Consider the following 21,963-nt stretch of genomic DNA (forward strand, 5'->3'; position numbering starts at 1 on the left):
AATCACTCTTTCTATGAAGAACTTCTTCCTAACATCCAGCCTAAACCTCCCCTGGTGCAGCTTGAGACTGTGTCCTCTTGTTCTGGTGCTGGTTGCCTGGGAGGAGAGACCAACCCCCACCTGGCTACAACCTCCTTTCAGGTAGTTGTAGACAGCAAAAAATAAAGATAAAGATGAAATATAAGCATCCTGAGAAAGGAGAAAATGCTTGAGGACCTCGCATCCACAGGTACACAAACATTTTAGAGGAAAAGAACACAAAGTCTAAGCAGCAGGGTTAACAACTTGCTGGCTGACCACAGAAATAATTAGTGTACAAAACCAGCCTACCTTGATGAGGGCAGCTGGTCTACAGCCTCAGGTAGCACTTTGCCTGGAGTACAGCTCAGTCTGTGAAGCAGAGGAAAGTTGACTCACCCAGGTATTACAGGAAGTCTTGACATTTCTGCTCAAATCTCTTGCCCCACTTCCACCCAAACATTCAGAGCTAATTCTTTAGTGAAATATTTTGCATAGGACCTTTGGAGGAAGGGTTAAGAACATTAGGCAATGGGACCTCTGGGGCCTGGGGGTTTTTTTGTTGTTGTTTTGGGGGGGTTCCCTTGTTTTTATTGTATGTATATATAAACTTACAGCTCCTTGAGAACACACTCAAGTGGTTTGTTCATAGTAAAATTAAACAAAAAAAAAAGGAAAAAGAAAAAAAGATTAAAAAAAGGGGGGGGGGAAGGGGGGAAAAGAAAAAAAGAAAGGAAGAAAGAAAAAAAGAAAAAGAAGGAAAAAAAAGAGAGCAGAGCTCAGAGAAAGATCATGACTGCTTATCCAAACCTCAAGTAGTGCCTGCTTTACCTGTGTTCGAAAGAGAGCTTCTGAAAGTTTTTCACTCTGCCTGGAGCACCAAGAGTAATCAAGTAGGTGTTACTGACACCTTTTCAGAGCAGAACCACATGGAAGGCCAGTGCAGTCCCATTTAGAGGAGGACAGCATTAGAGCAGCTAGGACACCTAGTCCATGGGCACAGAGTACTTAGTTCCCTAAAAATCACAGCATTTCCCTGGTGGTGTAACAATAATATCCCTACTTTAACGATCAGAAATGGAAGCAACATCATGTGGGAAGTCTACAGCAAGGCAAAACCACAGAAGATGTGAGCACATCTCTGCCAAGCAATAAGGCAGCACCGTAATCAAAGAAGCATCTTTTCCTAGCCTGAGGCATCAGCTCCACAGAGCTGGCACTATTGCTCTGACCTGCACCAAAAGGATTCACACAGACAGATCCCAGCGCCATTCTCTTGCCGTGACAAAGGCACTAAAACATCCTCCTGCTCTCCACTGACTTGGGCATTTATCCCTGACAAAAAGGCATAGATCAAATCCTGTAAAACCCCTAAGACTAGAGATACCAGACACCATACCCATATAATTCTTTATAAGTGGCAGAGCTGCCAAATTATCATCCTGCCCAGCATTGTTCCAGCACTGCTCTGAGATTAGCATGAGGCTGAGAGCCACATCTGCATTCCAGCATTTTTTGGATTCCTGGTGGGGTTTTTTTGTGTGGTGGTGTTTGTTTTTTTTTTAATCCAAACTGTGCAAAACTCTTCTTCTAGCTTTATTGAATAAAATGTACATGCAGGGGAAATAAAAGTACAGATGCATCATTTGAATACAGAAATACAGTTTTGCACAGAGGACTGTGAATCAGGTTTCTTCTGCTGTTATAATTTACAATTACTTATCACATTAGCCCCTAATTGTCTTTTCAGAGTGCACTCAATTACAAAATTAGAATCCTTATCTTTCTGTAACAGCCACCTTCTAGACAGATTCCCCATAAAATGTGCAAATTGACTAGAAGAATATTTTTCCCTTACACTCTTCCTGTTCATCAAAAGGTTTTCCTAAATCAGAGCTTAGGCGTGCTTTTGTTTTACTGGTGAAGAAAGCAAACCAGCTGCTTTCTGCAACTGGCTTATTAGCCACTGCTTATACAGAGACCAGGTGGTGTCATAGTTTAATTCTTTCTCCTATTTCATCAAACCATAATTATTTCTCTTTTTAAGACCAGGCTTTGACAGTAAGGCGCTCGTATATAGGGTCCTTTCTAACAGAGAGCAACCATTTGCTGTGAAAGAAGCAGGAAGAAACAAGCATCTTCTTTCATCCTGTGCTTCTCTCTTTTAAAAGCAGGTGCAAAGCCTGGGGGTATTCGGCCTCCCTGGTTTTGTGGATGTGGCCATCCGCTCTGACCTGGCTGAAACGATTAACAAAATCAGTTCCTTCTTTGACTGAAGCATTAACACATGATCTTACAGCTCGAATGCATTAGCTTATGCAGAGCAGGAGGGCAAAACGACCACCACACCAAAAAAAACCACCAAGATCTTCTGCACGCAGCCAAGTCTGCCCCCAGCTAATCAAACAGGGTAAAAGGCAAAGCCCACTGCCAGGCTGCCAAGGTCCAGGGCTGTTCAGCTTTTCAGCTGTATATCTGTCAGTATTCTGATCCAGAAAATAAAATCTAAGCAATTTTCAAGTGTGCCTGGATCAAATCTATCTTTCATCCAAATCAGGAAAGCTTTGACGTCCTACAAATTCAAGTGGTAATAGCCTGTGAAAAAGGACAGTTAAATATTAATGACCGTAACAAGTAACAAGCCTCATCCATCTGCAGTGCCATTTTTCCCCACACACACTTCCATGCACTCCAAAACTGTGTTTGAATTCTCTTCTTAGACCACCAACCCATTAAACATCTTGAACACAACCAGTTTTTTAATGTGGCTCCATTGACATGCAGGTGAATACTCGAAGAGGAGGAGCTGAGTGCTAACACTGTGTTACAAGCACCTAAGAGGAATATAAACTCTTGTGGACTTGGGAGCTCCTGTGCCTCACTCAGACTCTATTTCTTTTCTGGACACAGCCCTCAAAGAAGTCCTTACTGTCCTCTGAGATGGTTACAAGGCTGGACATGTCAATGCAGAGGCTGGGTTAGCAGTGTTTAATTATGAACCAAAGCTCCAGTCACCTCTGCTCGAAGATCCTCGTGACCTCAGCCAGTCTACAGTAAAGAAGACCATCTCTGCCTAGGCTCAGTACACTTGGCAGTATGCAAACAAGGGGGAACAGCTACTGAAAGGAACCTACACTGAAGCTTCCCAAGTTGGCACCACAATGCATGAAGTGCATTGTGTCTAGATTCAAGGTTTAATCTCCAAGCAGTACCAATTTCTCAACATTTATTTTTGGTGGCTTATCTCTGAAGCTTCTCCTGGGCAACCTGCATTTTGGGAAAGATTAGAAAGAAGTCAGCCAGGTTATTTATGAGCCAGCTCAGAGACAATGGGGCTTTCTTAGAGGACTTCATGAAGAGTGGTCTTAACACTGAAGAACTGATGAAAAGGGATTTTTAGGATGGCACAGATGAGTAACTCTGGAATCTGTCAGCCTGGCCTTGTGTTGCAAGAAAGGTATGAGGAAGATGAATGGAGCAGACCCCACAAATGCAAGATGCAATGACAGAAAGCACATTGGATGCACAGGGCAAATGCCAGTTTTAAGAGTACCAGATTTCCAGCAGCTTTCAGCTGCTGAGCTCCCTAAGAAAGCCCAGGGCTGTGTATGGGCAGTCCTTCATAACAGAGACATTTAATTCACTTTCCAGCCTTTACTTGCTGTGACACTTTGGTAATTTTCATAATTTCAAGGTAGCTGCATAACTTTGCATGCATTTAAAGTAAGTGGTTAATCATTATTAATTCCATTGGCATTCTCTCTGCTAACAGTAACCATTATTAACCTATTTGACAATATTGTGGATTCCTTTGGCATTAATGTGATTGTAATATGTAAATCCATAGGAATTCAATTGTAAATTACCATTATTCAGTGTACTTAGCTTCAATGCATAATTCTGCAATTTGTGCAGAAGGAAATTACATGCTGACTCATGAGACATAACTTTTCAGGGCTTCATAAGACCAAATGTGAACAATTTGTACCTATAATTACATTAAAGTGTAAGTGAAATATATAATGCAGCTACAGCACATTAAAGGAAATATACTGCATATAGATATACTGCATATACCCTTAGCCCTGTTGTCTAGAGGAGAATGGTTCACAGTAAATTAGCTATTTGCATTAATTGCTCACATAGCATAGATCTATTTAGAAGACAGCAGTGTGTCAGTAGTGGTAAAAAGTCTCAATCTGTAGTACATTAAAGAGGAAATTTTGACCATTTCAGTTTTAAATGTATCACTTTTAATCTAACATAGAGGCTCTCCAGGGCCAGTGGCAAAGGCACTTGCTGGCTTCAGGGTGCATTGATGATAACTCTGGGGAAATCCTGACCTTTTCACAGGCAGCACATCTTCTTTAAAGTCCAAGAGACTTCACAGGACTTAGGCCAGCTCCTAGGAAGAGAACATTTCCAGGCTGAGAACTTGGGTCTGTCCTACTCACCAAAGAACCGATCCAATTATTTCCATGGGTTTTGTATGAAGCCCTTGTAAGAAGTCAGACAATACATGGCATCAAAATGGCAAGATTTCATCCTCTGGTCTTAGAAGCATCATTTAGTTCAAAGAGAGCTCTGAGAAATGATCAGAATTTTATCTGCACACTTTAAAGTGACTGATCTTTGAAAGTTATTCACCTGAGTAATGTCATTGATGTTTAAATTTAATAGAATCGCTCACATATACATTGGAGCTTTGCAGGTTATTAGTCAGTGAAAACCTTTGTATCAATGAAGTTCAGATAAGAATTCAAGAAAAGAAAGTTGGGGTGTTGGGTTTTTTTTTTTTTCCCCTCCAGATTGTGTAGCAGCATGAAATGGAGCTGAAAATTTCATGAGATGAGGCTTTTATGATCTTCAGCCAGAAGTACTGCGAGAACAATCTGTGATTATGAAGACCAGGGCTGTGAACTGAGTGTTCTCTGCTAGGCACTAGGTTCATTTGAAATTCTAGAAATGAAGGAAATTTGAAGGAAGATATTCTTGAATTTATAGTCTGAGGACTTCTAGGGCCAACTCATGAACCTATTCCACATCAAACTTAAATTTGCATCTGTCACTAACCAAGGTTCCAGGAGGAGGAGTTGGGTTTCTAAGTCAAACATTTTCATTTTTGAGCCAATAAAGACTGAAGCCTGGTCAGGTCCTTAACTGAAAAACACTGCCTCTCCTGATCTAGAAATATCCCTTTGGCCATTTGGCCTTTTCTTGGCATCCATTCAGTTCCTCATGGTGGATTTTCAGACTCTCAGCAGCAATATTACTGAATAAGATGGGACACATGAACAAGCCGTGCAGTCAGAAGCCCCTTACTGTCAAGGTGCCTTTAGCACCTTGCCTTGCTAGGGGAGCAGAGTGTGCTACTCTCACCAGAAATAACCTATGTATTTCTGACCCCTGTCTCCTTCCATACAGCCACAGGTATTTTACTGACTGAAAAAAACTACTCCATTGCTCCTTCATTTGAACTCTCTTCAATTCTTTTGCTGAAGAACAATGAGAATTCGAGGATACAACCTCCTGATAGCAATAGGAGGGTTGAAGTAAACCTCTGATGAATTTGTAGAGGTGCAGGACAACTATGCCTCATGCCAAAAGTTACCAGCTATGGAGTGAAGCATTCTTTTCCTTAAAATAGTCACTTTGGACACATTTCCTATGCAGAAAAATCACAGTTTATCACAGTATCACAGTATCACTTAGGTTGGAAAGGACCTCGGGGATCATCGAGTCCAACCTATCAACACAGACCCCATGACTAGACCATGGCACCAAGTGCCTCGTCCAATCTCCCCTTGAACGCCTCCAGGGTCGATGACTCAACCACCTCCCTGGGCAACCCGTTCCAATGCCGAATGACTCACCTCGAGTCTAAACCTCCCCTGGCGCAGCTTGAGACTGTGTCCCCTTGTTCTGGTGCTGGTTGCCTGGGAGAAGAGGCCAACCCCTTCCTGGCTACAGCCACCCTTCAGGTAGTTGTAGAGGGCAATGAGGTCACCCCTGAGCCTCCTCTTCTCCAGGCTAAACAATCCCAGCTCCCTCAGCCTCTCCTCATAGGGCTTGTGTTCAAGGCCTCTCACCAGCCTTGTTGCCCTTCTCTGGACACGCTCATTTAAAACTGCTGAAATACTAGCGGTGTTTTCTTGCTTAAAACATCTTTTCACTCTGGTGTGCTGCTGTTAAAATAAGAATTATTTTTAAAAGGAATAAAGGCATCCAAAATACCCACAACCTTTAAATACCTGTTTTAAAACCCCCTCCATCTAGCATGGCAAGAAAGTTTTCTCCCATGCTCCAGTTAATTCATGCGGCAATTTCAGCTTCTCTTGAAGGTTTCTCAACCTCAGTGGAACAAAAAGAGACCCACAGAACACAACACTCAACTTTCAGTATCCTACCACTGCACTAGATTTGAAGCCTCCCTGACAGGGATCTGAAAGGTTGGGAGAGAGGCGTTCCTCAAACTACTGCTGAAGTTCACAAGTGTTTGAACAGTCATTGCTATAGCACTGCACCCTCCAGCAAGGTTTGGGGAAACCCCAAAAAAAAAGAGACTCATTGCTGTGCACCACACTGAGGCCAGTCCTGTAGTGCTGGAATAGTGTCACCACTCTCACTCCTTCCATTCTCCTGCTGGCACCTGTGTGCATATGGATCAATATCTCCTGGTGACAGAAGTTCATGTTCTACCTTCCTGCCTGTGCATCCAATCCAGTGATTAAATGAGGACAGGAGCCAAGTGATCTCACTACACAAAACTGTGTTTGGTACATTCCTAAATTAATCTGGCATTTCAGGGTAGCATTACTCGTGCTGCAGCAGATACACAGCACCCTTACATCTATCAATGTAATTGTAGTGAAAGTTAAAATGTAGTTTGCCTTTTCTTCAGCACTATTCTTTGCTCTCCTCTTTTAATGACTGCAGGGACCTCAGGTGTTCTTCAACCTTTATAGTCAACAAAGCACCATGTCCGCAATCGGCTCAAAACCTTTCAGTTCCGCCTGCAGCTACAGCTGTCCAAGTGAGACTTTTGTCATTTTGGACTCGTGATTTTTTGAATTATTGATGGCAAATACATCCATGCAATATTTAGCAGATTTAGCTACCTTCAGACTGTGTAAAGTTTTGATCCTTCCTCTTCCGTTTATAGCACACAGATGCGCACACACGCACACAAAATGAGCAGCTTAATACTTGTTTAGGTTCAAACTGCGTCTATTAGTCAGCTCTGCTGCAGTTTTACAGTGAGAGGATAAAGCTGTACAGCACATCTCCTTTAGAGAAAAAAAACAAATGTGCTGAAGTGTGTTTTACCTACTGAACAAAACATTTGATGTGTCTAAGAAACAGAAGGGTAAGAAACTCCCCAGAGAGAGAGTGGTGAGGCTGCTGCGTGGGCTTCTGTATTTCTGCAGATCACCTTTTGATATCACACTGCTGTAGCTGAGGGATAGCAGAATTGGGAGCAGCATAACCCATAATGGAGTGGGAAAAGGGAAGTGCTAATGATCAGCCCAGTGAATTCTCTCCAAGTATGTTAGAAAACTGTGAACAAAGTAAGGCTGAATTGTAGATCATTCAGTGCACACACAGTTTACCAAAGGGAATAATCTTCCCGTAGAACCAGCAGCTCTTTTGGTTTTCACTTCCATAGCTTCATTGGGAGGCTTTTAGCATTGGCTTCGTCTCCCCTGCCTCCAAGAAACAGTGCAAAAGTGAAGCACAGTGACAGCTGTTTGAGCCTGACGTTAGGGGTAAGCCCTGCAATGCATTCTCACATCAACAGCTCTACCAAAAGGAGCAGCCAGTGTCAAACACTGATCACCCTGTAAACCTGAAAAAAGTTCATAGAATCACCAAGGTTGGAAGAGACCTCAAAGATCACCAAGTCCAACCTGTCACCACAGACCTCATGACTAAACCATGGCACCAAGTGCCACATCCAGTCCCCTCTTGAACACCTCCAGGAATGGTGACTTCACCACCTCCCTGGGCAGCCCATTCCAAAGGCTAACAACTCTCACAGTGAAGAACTTTCTCCTCACCTTGAGCCTACACTTCCCCTGACACAGCTTGAGACTGTGTCCCCTTGTCCTGGTGCTGGTTGCCTGGGAGAAGAGACCAACCCCCTCCTGGCTACAACCACCCTTCAGGTAGTTGTAGACAGCAAGAAGGTCTCCCCTGAGCCTCCTCTTCTCCAGGCTGAACACCCCCAGCTCCCTCAGCCTCTCCTCACAGGGCTGTGCTCTAGGCCTCTCCCCAGCCTTGTTGCCCTTCTCTGGACACGTTCAAGTGTCTCAATGTCCTTCTTAAACTGAGGGGCCCAGAACTGGACACAGTACTCAAGGTGTGGCCAAAGCAGTGCTGAGTGCAGGGGCAGAATGACTTCCCTGCTCCTGCTGGCCACACTATTCTTGATGCATGCCAGGACACCACTTCCATAAGAAGCAGAGAATAGTGCTGGTTTGGGTTTTTTGCTGTTGTTTTGGGCTTTTTTCCCCCTACATGATTAGATTGCCCTTTCATCTTTCAGAACTTGCATTCACTGTTTAACTTCCTAGCTTGGCAAAAGCCTTCTCTTTCAGTTGTCTGGGAGGAATGTATTTCACAAGTTATCCTTTGCTTTGGGATTTTTTCCATAATCTTTATCCATTCTTATTGTAAGTATTCTTGAAAAGAAAAGAAAAGAAAAAAGGAAAAAGAACAAGAAAAAAAAGGCCAGCACTCTGAGGCTGGTATTTTCAGAGTGATCCTGCAGGGCTTGGCACACAGACTGTAGCTATCAGGCCCACTAATCATGCAGTTCAGCCCAGGACCACTATACTCAAATTTCCCCCATTGTTAGCCTCGTTTAGTTTTTAAAAGGGTTGGATTTGATCATATGAAATGGGCCAGCAAGCTATTGTCAGAGATGAGAACCCTTCCCTGCTATTGCAAACACGCAAACTTCATTTCTACAGCACTAATGGTGGCCAGAGAGCTATCCCCTCCCAAATATCTTCTGAAGGAGACTTTACGGGAGGGGTGTTTGAGCCTTAGAGGGCAAAGGAAATGGGGAAAAAAAAACATCAAGGGCCTGCTTCTAGAACACAGGATCTGTTTTTGAACAAGAGGGAGTCAGAAATAACTGCTTGTACCAGATTCATAGCAAAAGGGCATTCAAGTGTGACTCATGTCTGGTAACACCTATCTAACTAGAGTAAAGGAAGCAGGACTGAATACAATGACCCCAAACCAACGTGTACTAAAGGAGCAATCATATTAAGTTGTTTTACAGCTCTGCCAGGCTACATTCAGCTATGTCTGTGTGCTTTTGCAAAAAAAAGACAATGTAAAGGAAAAGGAAAGAAAGAGGTCTAATATAATGCATTCACTCACATGAATTAAATTGCTTTAGTGGTTCTTCACATCATTGAAGCCAGTCAGATGCATGTCCTTGCTGAAGTAAGCAGAGTGCAGCTCAACTCCCTCTACTTTCCCTATGGTTCAAACATGCATAATACATGTGCCTCTGACAGCTTCTCCCAGTCACAGAACTGTGTGTCCTCATTTATTAGGACACAGAGGTTTGAGCTGGGACTGGGAGTCAAAAGCCACAGGGTCTATGGCTAATTACCCTGCTAAAACAGGCCCAAGAGCCCAAAGAAAGATTAACTTCTCCGCTTGAAATGAAGATCTGCTTGTAATTATCTTCAGCGTTGTTTCTTACTCCACTTGTTCGTCTCCCAGTACATTTTCAATTATATCCAAGAACTATAATAAAACAGCATTTTATTGCCAAGCCAGGCACTCCAAAATTAAGAACTGCCAGAATTAGAACTGCCCATGTAACTTCAATCTGGCCCCACTGTATGTATGCATGGTTTTCATTACACCATCACACAATGTTTTATCCACAGGAGCCTTGATTGATTTTCATTCTGAGCACACTGCAGGGGACATTTGAGCTATTAAATATATATATATAATTTAAAAATTCCACAGCTCAGAAAAACACAACAAAAATAACTCAAGATTGTATTTCACCTCATGTTTCTATAGATTTGGAAGAAGAAGTGCAAGAGCTGTGGCTAACACAAGGTGGTCATCCATCGTCGTGAAAGAGAGCTCAAGAGAGGTAATTCATACTGTCTCTATGGACTGTAAAGCATCACTTGATGAGGAGTCACCATGTGGCAACATAGGAAGAGAACCCTCTTCTTCACCTCACAGCACATGTAAGGGTTCCCCTGAAGCCATCCATCCACACAGCAAGCCAGAGAATGCCATTTCCTAATCCTACCACTAGAATTGCTCCAACTCCTTATCAGAGGTTACACAGGTCATCCTCATGTACAGCGTAGTACTAGACAGCTCTTAGCAGAAAACCTGCAGGTTCCTCAAAGACTACTGCTCAGACCCAGAACCTGGAGTCACTGTACACACTACCTTAAAGTGGTATGAGAGTAGGCCAGTTTGTGATACCATGCCAGAAAGCCCTTTAAGCAACAGGACTAACACAACTGCACATCATCTGCCATTTAGGGGCATTAGCTCTGGCCACTTGCCACACTAAACGCATTCCCATGACCTCTCATCATCTCAGAACAGTCAGAGCCAGCCACCAGGGATGGGCTAGGAAATCACACTCTAAGCTTCACACTAGGCCAGCTAGCTTTTAACCACACCACCAAGAAAGTGTCAGTTTAAGAGTGAAATCCTCACTGCCTCAAAGTCAATAAGCATGAATGCTTCAGATACTCCTTGGCAGCTATTCTGGTGCATTTCTAAATGCAGGCAGTGCAAGATGATATTGGTTTGACTGTGTTCAGAGGGGAGGGAGGAGGACACTGTGGAATACCAGCACCAGAAAAAGAGGACACGGTCTCAAGCTGCACCAGGGGAGGTTTAGACTGGATGTTAGGAAGAAGTTCTTAATAGAAAGAGTGATTTGCCATTGGAATGTGCTGCCCAGGGAGGTGGTGGAGTCACCATCACTGGAGGTGTTCAAAAATTGTGTAGAGTTGGCACTTCAGGACATGGTTTAAATGCCATGGTGGTGTTGGGTTGGACTCTATGATCATAGAGTCCTTTTCCAACCAACAGGATTCTCTGATTCTACCAACAAACAATGAAATTACACAGGAGCTGCAACAAGGAATATCAAGAGCAGCTCTTGATAATGATACAGGAATAGAAAGGTTTCCTAATACATTATTTAGACTGCTCTTACAAAATGCAAAAGCTACTTAAAAAAAAATCTATGCTTTTCAAAATGGCACAAATGGCTAAAACACACATTGAAAGGGCTGCAATTATGCAGGTACACAAGCCACAAGAGTTGTATACTTACTATTACTGTATACTTACTATTGTTGTATGCTTAGTATTACCATGCTCAGATGACTTTGGCTCTTGTGGTTTAGTTCACACATATTACAAATGCCATCCCACAGCGCTCCAAAACTCTGGAGAAAGTAAAGAAGGACAAAGCTAAGATTTTTCATTTGGCTTCAATTCCAGTTATACTCTTCTGAGTAGTTTCCTCCCTATTATTTTTAAATTAGCTTCTCTGACACCACAAGTCGCACATAATAGTTTGGGTTAGGTTTTTTGTTGTTTGGGGTTTTGGGTTTTTTTTGCTTGGGTTTTTTTTTACCCCCCCTCTAAAATGTGCTCATTAAAAAAACCCACCAAATATGATGAACACACTCTACTGGCAACAAGCAAATATTCCCAGAGCTATGAGCAGTCTTCAGAGGAACACAGGAGGTCCAAAGGGCACTAGAAATGAAAAAAAAGCATTTAAAAGGGGGCAAAATATTGCAGAAGAAAGGGAAGGGATTTCTAAGGACTTGTAGATGCTCACCTGTTACACACCACAGGGCCACAATCCAAATCTCACAAAGAAGGGGCTTGAATGGAAATTCCCCTTAATGACAGCTCTCTGAAAGCAAGCCAGTCCCCTCAAGGCTCTTTGCAGTGGTCTCCATGATGCTGCATTTAGAATTAGCAACAGTAAATCTATTGTTGTAGCAAATTTATATGTTAGCTAGTTTGTGGCTAATTAGATTCTGCCATCTCTTCTGCTAGAAGCAATACATCCTACAACACCCACCTCTGACACTCTACACTCTTAAAGGACTAGAAAGAGCCCTTTCTGTTACTAGAGAATATCCCTGCTCTCAAAACTCATTGTGCAAATGCAGGGTGGGGGCTGCATACTCCCCATAAAGAGATTACTCTATGCAGCATTTCTAAAGCAAGTTTCTTTAATGGAGGAAGTGCTACCTAAATAGAGTATGCAGGGTAGGTTCAGGCAACCAGTAAAGCCCTTTGCATTAAAAACAAGGGGGTGAAGGAGCAGAGCAACATCATTAGTAAAAGCCTGTACTGATGATCTGCCAATTTCAGCCTCCTGTTCCCATTCAGATTATTGACCACCTTGTCCCATTGCACTACCACCACTGTTCTGTTTCTGGGGTTCAGAGAGATGATTTCAATACTTTCCTTCATTTGCTGATTTAGTAAGACATGATCCCAAAAGTCACAAGGCAATAAAGGATGTGGTTTTTGAGCTGGTCAAGCAAATGCTGATAGGTGATTTAAAAAACCCAGCTGTGTTTAAAACAGCAGCTGATTGAGGAAGGGATGAAGAGGAGGATATACTTTTCAGGAGAAGTAGGATAACTACTGAACTTTAAAAGGTAGAGGCAAGATGAAAGAAAAATCAGGTCCATTTTCTGTAATTATCATACTATAACCTATATATATCAGAGTGAGCATCTTTGCTATAATACTCTTATCCTAGGTGATCCTGCTTTGGTGGAGGGCTTGGACTGGATGATCTCTAGAGGTCCCTTCCAACCCCTATGATTCTATGGTTCTTATCAAAACTTTGCTTAATTATACTGCTACAAGGATTAACAACGTTCAGCTGCACTCCCTTCCCACCTAGCATACAGCAGCTTGAGGAATCACATGAGGCTCTTTGATTGAATCAATACAAAGGTTAATATCAACCTGAGGGACTTTTGATCATGTTATCCGTAGGCACATGACTTTGCCTCATTAGTTTACTGGCTGACTTAATGGAGATGAATAAAAAGAATAGTTAAAAAGAAGGGAGAGAGGGAGCACTCTAGGTGACACTCTGCAGTATTTTATTGCTAACCAAGCAGTGGCTGCTCTGAGGGTGGCTATTTTCCCCTCACACCCCCCAACAGCAAAATGAGAGCTTTGCCCTGTGTTTTGAGTCTTATTCTCACTTATTCTCTGCAGCTTCCAGCAAGGAACGATTTGGGGCACTAAACCAGGAGAAAGAATAGTGCTTCTGTAATCTGAAAGTTAAGGAGAGCTTAGCAAAAGGGGGAAAAAAAAATAGAAATCCACAATATTAGTGAAAAATGTCTGTGGAGGGAAGCATTAAGAAGGAATATGCTATCCTTCTCCAAAGGCACCAAGACTTTTAATCAGCAGCCCCACAGTTTTTTGCTAACTTGAGATGAAGACAGGATTGGTATTACAGCCAGCACTGTACAAAGCATTTTGAGCCTCTAATCAAAGAGCTACAAAAAAAGGGACTTGTTTCCACTGTTTGAGTTACTGGAACCCTCTATATTTGAGGCACTCATTATTTTCATGTACTGCAACACTGGCAAAGCTGGCAGACCAACTTGCTAGCTGTTTTGTACCTAGAATTAAGTCATCACATTTACATCACAAAGAATAAATGTGTTTTAAACAGCTTAATTCCTTCCCTCACTCTCTTAAGCAGCAGACAGCATGAGAGGCACCCACTGCAGTTGCTTCAATTGTTTGTGAAGACTGGAAAGGGAAAAAACATAAATCCACTAATTAACAGAGAAACAGCAATATGTGGAATCTGGCCTCCACTGCAACCAGCGGGACTTTTGCCAGCCAAGTTCACCCACTGAGCTTAACAATAGTTGATGGAAAAAATGTGAATAGCTCCATTAGGAGTTTGGAGTGAGAAAACAAAGTCACTTGGCAGTTGATTACAGTGAAACAGGATGATAGATCAATGAAACAGAGGTTATTTACCTGGCATACTAAGTTCTGCAACAATAACACTGCCACAATGACTGTGAAGGTATAGTAAAGATTAATTAATCTGCATAGTCTTATTGGTTCAGAAAACGTTTGACAGGAAACCACAGAGTTTAGCTGTGAGAGCACAGCATTTAGAGAAGCAGTTCATCTGGTGGGTTTAGCTTTATATAAAAAGGGGATGGGAAGGGAAGGGAAGGGAAGGGAAGGGAAGGGAAGGGAAGGGAAGGGAAGGGAAGGGAAGGGAAGGGAAGGGAAGGGAAGGGAAGGGAAGGGAAGGGAAGGGAAGGGAAGGGAAGGGAAGGGAAGGGAAGGGAAGGGAAGGGAAGGGAAGGGAAGGGAAGGGAAGGGAAGGGAAGGGAAGGGAAGGGAAGGGAAGGGAAGGGAAGGGAAGGGAAGGGAAGGGAAGGGAAGGGAAGGGAAGGGAAGGGAAGGGAAGGGAAGGGAAGGGAAGGGAAGATGAACGTTCAGCAGTGATAAAGCACCAGGTAGAGTCTGCCTCACCGAGGGAACATTGCAGCCTCACCTCCTGCTCCAGTCTCCCAGACATCTCCTAACTGGACTAAGCAAGAAACCTAAGGTGTCTCAGATGACAGACAGCTTTATGTGACTTCATTGCAACACTGGAAACATGAGCCAAAGCCAGGAAAAAATGATGCCATTTCACAGGCCACCAAAAGGTTTGTAATGAAGTTCCTGCATTTGCTGTGCTCAACAGTGATGAAATGCTAACATTAAGAGTGAAAATTAGCTCGTGAGAAGGAAATGGCAAAGACAGAACTCAGACACTTTACCCCATTGGTTTACAACCTTCATCTTAGCTTGGTCCCAGGATTTTGTTCTTCTGAAGAAAATAATCTATCCAGCTGTACCACAGGACACAAGTAGGAAGGCCAAGTGGGGGAATAAGACAATATTGCAGATCCATAGACTGTTAGGCACAAAACATTTGCAAGACAGTTCAATAGGAATGAGAAGAACTGTGATTAATAATTGATTCTTTTAATGTTTACTGTTAGACATTTTATTTGTGTTTCTGCAAAAGCACCTGTTTTGTTTGACTACCCTGCCTCTGACAAGCTCCTTCATAAATATTTCTACTTTGCAGCATAAAAAATTTAAGCTCTTAATTAAACTGTCATTGATGGTTTATGGCAATAAATGCATTGAAATAAATGACAGCATTTAATAATCTGTGCACATTTTTATAGAGATGATCACTGCTGGTGTGCATGGGGTAACATGAAGGATGGCAGTGTCTTCATACTGCTCACAAGAAAGACTTTTTAATCACTGGGCTCTGAAGATTATTATTTAAAAACCTGATGATGGGAAAAATAAAGAAGTGAGAGAAAGATAAAAGAGCAGAGGAGGAAAGGGACTGACTGACATTCTGCATTGTGAATATTCAAGCAGTTCTGAGTAGTGAAATGCTGCCTTCTATTACTCAGTAGACCCTTCCCCTCCTGTCTTAGACTTTCAAAATCAGGAGCCTGGGGTTTTGCTTAGTGATTTCTGATGTGCTTTAGAATTTGGAATTATTTTTAAGATCTAGAATGACTCTAGAGAAGGTCAGTGTAACAGATAAGATTATTACTACTATTCTACCTGGAGCGCAGCCAGGCAGAACTACCTGAAGGGAGGTTGTAGCTAGGTGGGAGTTGGCCTCTTCTCCCAGGCAACCAGCACCAGAACAAGAGGACACAGTCTCAAGCTGCACCAAGGGAGGTTTAGGCTGGATGCAAGGAAGAAATTCTATACAGAGAGAGTGATTGGCCATTGGAATGTGCTGCCCAAGGAGGTGGTGGAGTCACCATCACTGGAAGTATTTCAAAAGAGACTAGATGAGGCACTTGGTGCCATGGTTTAGTTGATTAGATGGTGTTGGGTGATAGGTCGGACTTGATAATCTCGAAGGTCTTTTCCAACCTGGTTAATTCTGTATTCTGTCTTCCACTACTGAAGTTCTTATCTATAAGTACAGAAGTTTCTCCACATGAAGACTCAAGAATATTTAAAAATAAAAGCAAAACAACCTTAAAAGCCACAATATTTTCTTGGCATGTTATTTGTACACTGAAGTTACTGAGCTGGAAAGAGTAGCTTTGAAGGGGACAAGCTCTCAAACAGAGGGGTACATTAGAAGGTAGAAGGTATCCTTCTTATTGCAATTCAAGACATCTCTGAGGAGCAGAATCATTACCCCTTGAAAACAAAAGAAAAGTAATTAAAGCAAGATTTCACTTTCATGACACAGAATCACAGAATCAACCAGGTTGGAAAAGACCTCAGACATCATCAAGTCCAACCTATAAATATGTTCAGCTTCACTACGAAAGCTTACTTCTGCTCTTCCAGCAACAAGAGACTGCTGCAATGTTGTGCAAATCTCAGGGAGAGGGACTGCAGCTGCACTGCAGATGGAGAGTTGCTGGAACTTTGCAGTTAGTTTGTACTCTGAAAGTTTTCTAGCCACATTATAACCGAAAAGAGAAAGAACTTTCCCTAACCCCCTGCTCCTTCCACCTCATCTCCCGCAGCACTATTGGGACTATTCATCATAAAGTAGATTAGAAACCTTTAACCTTATGTTCCAGCTAGTCTAAATATTTCCTAAGGCCATTTTGTGTTGCTTTCTTTTATTCAATGGCAAGGTAATTAACAGCAAGGACAGGTACACACATAATCATTTTTCTAATTCACATGCTGCCCTAGAGATTGATGCCATAAACATCTCCTGTAAAGTATTAAGTGCCTATGACTCCTGTGGTGATATGGAGCACTCAGACTCTGAGTGGTGCCAGGCACTCCCCAGTATCTATCTCCTAGGGACAGCAGTGTGATGGGAGGCCTGCTAAGACTATTTCAAATCTCCTCTGTATACCTGGCAGCTATTTTCATCACTCTGCCTTTGTCTGGGGAAGGGGAACGACAGCCCTTGGAATCCAGAAGTTCCTACATGAAAGCAAATTGAGTTCCTATTACAGTTAGATCAACCTCAATCCATTAGGAATATCATTCAGACTGTGTGTAGATACCTAATGAAGTGGAGTAGCCAGAGGCACTTTGTGTTCAGCTGAGACAAATCTGACTGAATCATCCTGAAATGCTATAACTGGCCAGTGCTGCACAGCCCACTCCTTAATCTTCTTTCGGTTCATAGAATCAGCCAAGCTGGAAAAGACCTCAGAGATCATCAAGTCCAACCTATTACCCAATACCTGACACCTCATGACAACTAAACCATGGCTCCAAGTGCCACATCCAATCCTTTTTTAACACCTCCAGGGACTATGACTCCACCACCTCTCTGGGCAGCACATTCCCATGGCCAGTTACTCTTTCTGGGAAGAACTTTCTCCTCTCCTTGAGCCTAAACTTCCCCTGGCACATCTTGAGACTGTCCTCTTGTTCTGCCACTGGTTGTCTGAGAGAAGAGGCCAACCCCTACCTGTCTACAACCTCCTTTCAGGAAGCTGTAGAGAGCAATAATGTCTCCCTTGAGCCTCCTCCTCCCCTGAGCCTCTTCTTTTCCAGCCTAAACAACTCCAGCTCCCATTACAAACCATCTTATCCTTCCACCACCCTGACTGCTTGGCACTGGGTTGTACAAGCCAGCTAGTAACCCAGGCCCTGCAATCTCTCTCTCCTCTACCAGGGAAGTTCCTCCACCTCTGTGAGGGCAGAGAGTGTGATGTGGATGAGGCAGCTGCTGTGCATGACAGCACACTCCAGACTGAAGGGAAACATGCAGGCAAATTAAGAATGTGTTTGAACCTAATAAGTATGATCATAAAGCAACCATTTCTTCTAGCAGGAATTGAGGTTTAAAGGAAAAAAAAAAAACCCTACAGCTGCATAAGCTTTGACCACCATCTTCCCACTATACTGGAAAATGGTCTTTTATATCTTCTCTTTCCCGTCAGGCAACTTCTATGTTTTAAATGCATCATCAGAAAATACAGGCAAGCCAATACCACCACAAGGTTATACAACCTCATCTTCTTCCAGCCTAAAATCAGGTCACTCCTGAAGGAGCAAGATTATCTTAAGAGACCACAATTGAATGTGTTCCAGCAGCAGGACTAATTAAGGTTGTTGCTGATCTAGGTGGAATCTCCACAGACTACTGAAAATCTGTTTGCTCCTTCATAAAAGTTTCAGTGAAAATCAAGATGCAAGTAATTCTTTGGGAGCCCACGAAGTCACAGTGACACAGGGAAAGAATTCAGCCCACACCGAGTTAGGAGTTAGCATTTCTTCTTAATATTCAAGGAATAGTCCTCCTCATCTGACCTTCACTCCCTCCCAACATGCACAGTTCCATTTTTCTTTGTCAGGAAAAAGGAAGAGGGGGGAAAAAGTTGAAAGGGAAACGCTTTCCAGTCTTGTTTTCATGTGAAAATCTCTCTCATCAGCTAGTTCCTAGGGCTGCTTTTACATGGTTCCAGCATCGTGCATATGTCCATCTTTGAAACCAAAGTTACTTAGAACATTTTGGGACGGAAGCAGAGCTCAGCTGTGGCAGGGGAAAGGTTGAAGCAATCTTCCAAAGCCCCTTTTAAAGATTAAATATTCATTTTCTATTCTTGTTCTGCAGATAACCACAGCACAGAGTGATGGGAAAACCAGTGCATGCTTGGCTGAACTTCTCATTAATAAAGACCTGAGTATCTGGATGATCTTCCTCTCTTTCCCTCTCATGCTGGGAGAGAAGGACACCACAACAGACATGAAAAGATAAAATATTCCAACACTTCATAAAGCAAACCAGCTTTTTTGTTAATTAGTAACTGTCACTGGGCTATATAGATATCAGGTTTGTGTACAGGAGTGGCAGGAGCCCTACTGTTAAGACACAGGGATAAGACTGAAGGCAGAAGTATTTTCCAGACCCCCCACAGACTGCCTGTGTAATGCTGGATGAAATATTTAATGAGCATGCTTCAGTTCCCCCATTGTTCAAACAAAGCTTTCCCATCTCTTAAACATCTCAGGTGTTTCAAATTGCTGGACAGGGACACCTCACTGTGGGCTTATACAGTAACAGCCATAGCAGGCTTCTGATCACTGTGCAAGTGTTACCCTGGTGAAAATAATCACATAGCACAAAATTAGGTCAGAGAACTAGAGAGCTACTCAAGGTTTTGTAGTTCAGTATTTAATGTTCATCACAGGACTAGATGCTTGGGCATCTAAAGTGATACCTAGATTTTTCTAAGGTGAGAAACAGGAAAAAACATCCCTGCCTTTTAATACTCACAGTGGAGAGGATCATATCCAAAGCCACTCAGCAGTGCAAGTAAGACTGAACTGGCAGCTTGAGCCACGATCTAGGTGCATGGCTCCATCCTGGGTTTCCTTACTTCTAGTCCTGCATGACAGCAAACAGCTTGTTCAGTTACAAACATTTAGCTCCTACAGATTTTAATCAGTTAAGTTGTTCACATACACCATTCTTTTCCTCCACCTCAGTTATCTATCAAGCTTCCCTGCACAGGGCCTGGGGACAAGAAAAAAAACAAAGGACTGTGAAGGACTCAGGTTCTTTCAGAAGAGGGACTGTGCAGCTGGCAAAAAAAAACAGAGCAGAGAAAAAAAAGAGAAAGAGTTGGCAATTCATTAAAATTGGCAACAAAATGCATTGTCTGAGAGGAATAAACAACAGAATATGGAAGTCATGGAAGTTTGTCATGGAGTGGTTTGGGTTGGAAGGGTCATCTAGTCCTCCCCACCTCCAGTCAGCAGGGACAACTTCCACTAGATCAGGTTGCTCAGAGCCCCATCAAGCCTGACCTTGTCCTCCACTAGGTGTTATAAAACAGAGCAAACAGAGGATTCTGTCCTATGTGAGGCATTACCCTCTGCTGCTTTGCAAGGCTTACAACTGTGACTCCAAAATGATGCATTAGGTATTGTGAGTACCTGAGAATTCCAGTCAGTAGGAAATATCTTTACTGATTCCTACCACTTTGTGCTTCCTCCTGCTAGGCAGCAGAAGAGGTGGAAGAGTTAGAAATCTCTCAACCAATGTTTGCTTTTAATTAAATCCTTCCTCTGCACCTTGTTCAGGACCTGGAAGGATGAGGCCATCAAAAATGCATGGGCAGGCCATGGAGCGAGGAAGCAGGATTGATGCCACACAGCAGAGGGGATAAATCGAGTTCATAAAACATGCTATTTCCAGCTGTGATGTTATACATACTGCTTTGCAGAAGCAGCAGGAGCTTTCCTTTCCCCATGCAGCTGCTTTCAATATGCAAGAAAATGGTTTAAATGCCTGAGAAGGCACTAAGGATGTTTTAAGAAACTGCCACAGTAATAATTTTATTAATTTCCTTTAAAGATAGAAGACTGGCAGAGGCATGGCAGGCAAGAAAGATGGCTTTTTGCTAGGTAGGAGAACCTTAGCTGACAAAATTGTTCTTATTTAGTCTTGTCACTAAGAAATACTCTTCTCGGATTAACCTGTGACAGTCCAGAGTAAATTCCTCTCATCTTTGCTAAGTGTTTCCTTCTTGGGAACCTGCTGCTACCTGAAATAAAAATCACAGCATGGTCTAGTGGATGCTAGTCGTAGCAGGTGCACTAACAGAGCTGTGCATCCAAGCCAAGCACCTCTTCCAGCAGAGGTGATGGGAACTGCTACACACCTTCAGAGAAGACCACCCTTCTGGGTTTGCCAGTTCTATCTCTTCAGTTTCCACTGGTTGAGCTTGCTGGGGAAAACATCCTGCTCTGAGGCTGCCTGTTTCTGTTGAGGAGGTTTCATAGTTTCATAGTTTCATTCAGGGTTGGAAGGGACCACAAGGATCATCTAGTTCCAACGCCCCTGCCATGGGCAGGGACACCCCACACTAGATCAGGCTGGACAGAGCCTCATCCAGCCTGCTCTTAAACACCCCCAGGGACGGGGCCTCGACCACCTCCCTGGACAACCCATTCCAGGGTTTCACCACTCTCATGGTGAAGAACCTCCTCCTCACATCCAGCCTGAATCTCCGCACCTCCAACTTCATTCCATTCCCCCTAGTCCTATCACTACCTGAGATCCTGAGAAGTCCTTCCCCAGCCTTCCTGTAGGCCCCCTTCAGATACTGGAAGGCCACAATTAGGTCACCTCGGAGCCTTCTCTTCTGCAGACTGAACAGCCCCAACTCCTTCAGTCTGTCCTCATAGGAGAGGTGCTCCAGCCCTCTGATCATCCTTGTGGCCCTTCTCTGGACATGCTCCAGCACCTCCACATCCCTCTTGTAATAGGGGCTCCAGAACTGGACACAGTACTCCAGGTGGGGTCTCACCAGGGCTGAGTAGAGGGGGAGGATCACCTCCCTCGACCTGCTGGCCACACTTCTCCTGATGCAGCCCAGGATCTGATTGGCTTTGCGGGCTGCAAGAGCACATTGAGAGCTCATGTTGAGCTTTTTGTCCACCAGCACCCCCAAGTCTCTCTCCTCAGGGCTACTTTCCAGCCAGTCACTGCCCAGCCTGGATTTGTGCCTGGGATTGCCTCGACCCAGATGCAGGACCCTGCACTTGCTCTTATTGAACTTCATGAGGTTGGCTTGTGCCCACCTCTCCAGCCTGTCAAGGTCCCTTGGGATGGCCTCTCTTCCCTCCAGCATGTCTGCTGCACCACACAGCTTGGTGTCATCAGCAAACTTGCTGAGGGTGCACTCAATGCCACTGTCCATGTCCCCCACAAAGATGTTGAATAAGACAGGTCCCAGGACTGATCCCTGAGGGACTCCGCTTGTCACTGGCCTCCACTGGGACATGGAGCCATTGACAGCCACTCTTTGGGTGCGGCCATCAAGCCAGTTCCTTATCCATCTAGTGGTCCACCCATCAAACCCATGTGTCACCAGCCTGGAGACCAGGATC

At 43.5% G+C, this 21,963-nt stretch overlaps 1 long non-coding RNA gene across 1 annotated transcript; it reads right to left on the bottom strand.

Annotated features, from left to right (window-relative positions):
- Positions 1–326: 326 nt before the first annotated feature.
- On the bottom strand, positions 327–19,486 carry LOC137445553 (uncharacterized). The gene is made up of 6 exons (XR_010988429.1): positions 19,343–19,486; positions 11,879–12,006; positions 11,704–11,793; positions 11,380–11,477; positions 4,362–4,423; positions 327–390 (listed from the first exon to the last, which is right to left on the bottom strand). It is a non-coding gene; the product is annotated as an uncharacterized lncRNA (long non-coding RNA).
- Between the last annotated feature and the right edge of the window lie 2,477 nt (positions 19,487–21,963).

The sequence above is a fragment of the Melanerpes formicivorus genome, unplaced genomic scaffold (genome assembly GCF_026170545.1).
Source record: "Melanerpes formicivorus ecotype bairdi unplaced genomic scaffold, bMelFor1.0.p_v2 SCAF_14, whole genome shotgun sequence".
NCBI classification, from domain to species: Eukaryota; Metazoa; Chordata; class Aves; order Piciformes; family Picidae; genus Melanerpes; species Melanerpes formicivorus.